Raw genomic sequence first — 4,204 nt, forward strand, 5'->3', positions numbered from 1 at the left:
GCTGGGGAGAGCGGGGGGGGCCTCGCCGAGAAGCCGGAGGCTCCCGGGGAAACCGGGGGTGGGGAGGGGTCGCGGTGCGGCCCAGTGCGGGCTCCGGGGGGGTTAAAGCAGAGAGCCCCGCTCCCCCGCCCCGCGCAGCGAGACGTTAAGCCCGTGCCGCGGGTTAGATAAGCGCGGCACAAAACCTATGAAATCTCGAAGCCTCACCGGTAACTCCCCGGGCCGTGCCCGCGATACGCACCCGGCAGCGATTCCACAGCTGGGCACACAGCGGGCACGGGGAAGCCCAGACATCAGCGCCGGGCAAAACCGGGCTACGCCCAATGATCAAAGTATGGTCAAAGAAAGCCTTTTACTCCAACAGCAACCAAAACCTGGAGGGGAAACTATTTTATAGAGTGAAATCGTTGTGCGAAGTCACCACGCACAGGTCGTTTTTGCTGACTGCACTTAACATGCAGATACTTCAGCCAGATTCTCCTGACAACACAGCCGTAATTAAAAAAGTCAACGCGTGTTAATGTAAAAAATACAATTTTCAAGGCTAAGGCAGAAAATCAAATCCTCGCCTTTCACCTTAATCAAATCATTAAGGCTGAAGCAACTGCTGGGCTCCTGAGCCAAGGTTCTGCCTCCTACTGCCGGGTCTGATCTCTGATTTTCACTCAAATCAGCAGAATCCGGTACCGCTACAGAAAATGCTCATTGGATCCCAGAACGAGAAAAGACAAAGTACTGTGCATCCTCCCCTGACAAAGCACTCCTCCAGCGCTTCGCAGCCCCCCCGAGCAGGACTGAAAGGTGGGATGCGAGAGCGTGGGAACGTCAACGCCTTCGTGACTTCATATTTAGAGTCTGGTAGCATCGGCGCGTCCGGGCGCTGACCCCCGCGTGCCCAGTCCCGTCAAGGACAGCTTCCTTCGGGATCCACGCTCAGCAGTGCTGCCCCTGCTCAAAGCAAGCAGTACTGCATCAGCTTTCTCAAATATTTTAGTTATTAATGTTAGTTAATATGCTGTAATAACATTTAAATCACTTTTCATAAAGCCAGCGATGCCACAGTGGCTGTGCTTGAAGGATCAATTCACCCTCCCCAGTCAAAACTGCTCCTGTCCAGAGAAGCCCCGAAGGCGCCTGTGGTCAGGCAGTGGGATTACGATCCCCGCCACCGAGGCAGCGGATAAAGATCACCCGGGAGGAAGCTCTGGGGCCGACGAGAGACAGCGCAGGAAGTCTGACGTGCCAGCGCTTAGCGAGTGGTGTGGTGACAAGAGTCTTCTGAAAAACTGTGATTCCTGACAGGCTTCTGTGCAGCATTCTGACATGGATAGCATGTGATTAGTAAGTACAGAGAGATTTAAGCATTAAGTATTTTGAAAAATTGTAATCAGAATTGCCCTTTGAAAAGAACAAAAACCTTAGAATTTTAATCACAACACCTTTAGAAATGCATCTGCACTTTTCAAATAATAAATGAAAGAAATTCAACACCTGCTTTTATTTCTTTACACAGGATGTTCCAATCACTTTACTGTAGCATAATATAATTTCCTCTGATGAAATGACTTCAGTAGCAAAAGCACCACAAAATGCTTCCCAGTTAAAGATAAGGTATAGGCCAGATCCACCAAAATGCAGCCTGAGAGGAGCAAAACTTGAAAATCTGGGCCAAATACACTGGTGACCTAAATGTAAAATATATGTCAGGCCCCCACTAAGGTCCTCACCTACTGCACAGCAGCACCAGCGCAACTCATCTGAAGAGCAGCTCCAGTTCTGATGGAAAAGAAAAGCAGCTTCTGTGAAAGGGAGGGGGATGAAGCCTGTTCCACTTTTAAGAGATGCCTCCGTAACCTTCAGTACTGCTAGGGGGAAATTCAGCCCGAGCTGTAAGTGCGTGTTCCAAAAGCCACTGCAGAGCTGTGCTTAAACCCGTACACTAAGGATGTGGCGTCATTCACGGCTCTGAGGCCATTCCTTACGGCAGAGCGCTAAATTAGCACTCATACTGCCCGGAAATCATGGGACAACCGACCCCATCAAACTCCGGAGGTGCTAAAAAAAGGTGTCTTAAAAGAAGCAGCAACAAATGTTAGACAGAAGGGGTAGTACTCGGCTGGGTCTGTAGTAGCAGTGGTGTGCAAACATATCACCTCACATCTCGCAGTGTGAACACACCATCTATAAATATGAACCAAGTCGCCCACGCGTAATGAGAAATGTCGAAGCTGTTTATCAGCATTTGCAACATGGTGCAGAACTTCGAGGCACTCGGAGAAGTAGCAATTGAACGTGGCAGAAACTGAAGGAGGAGTTCCGGGAAGAAAAGAATATCTAAGTGGGATTTTGGACAGAAGATTTCAGCTAAAAAGCCACATGGGAACTCTCATCACTCTGGGCAATTTTTACACCCAATAGTTAAAAATAAAAAAAGGAAGAAAGAAAAACAGCACTTCCAGTTCTAGGCTTACGCCTTGGTTCAGAAATGACTTCAAGAGGCCACCTAAGGATCCTTCAGCCCCATATCCTGCAACATCCAGGGCTCCTCGGCAGTCTCACAGCTAAATACTGAGCCGAGGCAACATTTTGCCAGGGCAGAACTCATCAAGCCAGAGGAAGAGAGCACCTGCTGAGAAGGGTGGCACGGCCAAGAACAGAACCGCTGGGGCCCAGCAGACGTGTGGGGCCGTTGTGGTTTATTGTCGGAGCGCGCAGCGGGACGGAGGGTGCTCGCAGAAGCAGCACCGTGCCATCGGCAGCGCCCAGTGCCTCCGGACTAGACTTCTGACCCAAAGCAAAGAGCGGTACCAGAGCCCTGGTAGGAATAAATTCCAGGCTCTTGCAGAGTTACAGCCCTTTAACCCAGCCACTCTTCTAAAAGGGGTGTATCGCTCCTAGGGTAGAGAGGACTTGACATCGCTCGGGTAGCTCTAGAAACTGAACTCCCGAGAACTGAGCTGGCAAGAAAAAGCATGATACTGAGCTAAAATAACACGTTATCCACTGCTCCAGCAGCACGAATTACATACAGCGAAAATCTCATCTGCTGAAATCCAGCAGTATATGTGAATAAGAAGCCCTAAGAAATCTTTCACTTTGAAGAAAAAGCATAAAGAAACACCAAATGGCAGAATCTCCCCCAGAAAAGGATCTGCTAGCAAAAGAGCGCGAGTGCCATAAAGTAGGTTTATTAACAAGTGCACAGTAAAACATTATACAGATTTGCCCTTGATCTTTTATTCATAACTCAAGTGCATAATGTATTTTCATGAAAAAAAAAAAAAAAGGCAAAGGGGAAGAAAAGCTTTCGCAGCCGCTCAGCATGTGAGCCTGGGCATGGTGCAAGGCAGACAATTCAAACAGAAGACATGCAACAACATTTTTTTTCCACCATGTAACATACAGAGTGTGGGTACAGCTTCTGCAAATAAAACTCTGTGCTCCTTCTGTCAAACACCAAAGCCGAAGCAAATCCATCGCACGAGGTTCTAGGTTTTCAAAAACTGACAGCAAGGGGGAATCATGTTCCACTGATTCAAATAACAATCACTGTACATCAGATAACATTTTGACCAAGAATTGATTTATCCAAGGCTGACAAATCCTTTAGAATTTCATGGACATTGTTCAGCAAAGTCCAAACAACACAGAAACAGTGCTGGGGGTCTGTGACACCTCGGGGGACTCAGCGTGCACAGAGACCTCGTGTGCGCTCACACCAGCATCCGAGGATTAACCTCAAACCAACCTGTTGTTTCCAGTCACCCTGCGGTGACTTCTCTCACACATTCTACCACAGCAAAGCCCACTTCAGCCGACTCCTTCCTCCCCTCCATCCTCCCTTCTTCCAACACTGCTAAAGTTGTTTGAATAATACCTGCTCAGCCTAGTTCAAATCATCCCGTTATTGTTTTTTAACGTTACAGCTAAAACAACAACCAACCCTCACCCGGTAGCATTACCATGTGTCAGCACTGTGTAATCCACCTACTAATTTTATGAGCACCTTTACTCTTCCCAGCTTGGAGCCATTTTGAGGCCTCGTGCAAAGCCAGATGCCCTGTCTGGATAACCCCAGCACAGCCAGAGCTGGGCCCTCCAGAACAGGACAGCGTTCGCTGGGGAGTGTTTGGTGCCTTGCCAGGCCGCACCCCAAGGCATGGGGCTGTTCTTGGGGTGCCCTTTCCAAGGGGAACTTGTCCTG

The sequence above is a fragment of the Athene cunicularia genome (genome assembly GCF_003259725.1).
Source record: "Athene cunicularia isolate RWA chromosome 13 unlocalized genomic scaffold, athCun1 chr13_part1, whole genome shotgun sequence".
NCBI lineage: Eukaryota > Metazoa > Chordata > Aves > Strigiformes > Strigidae > Athene > Athene cunicularia.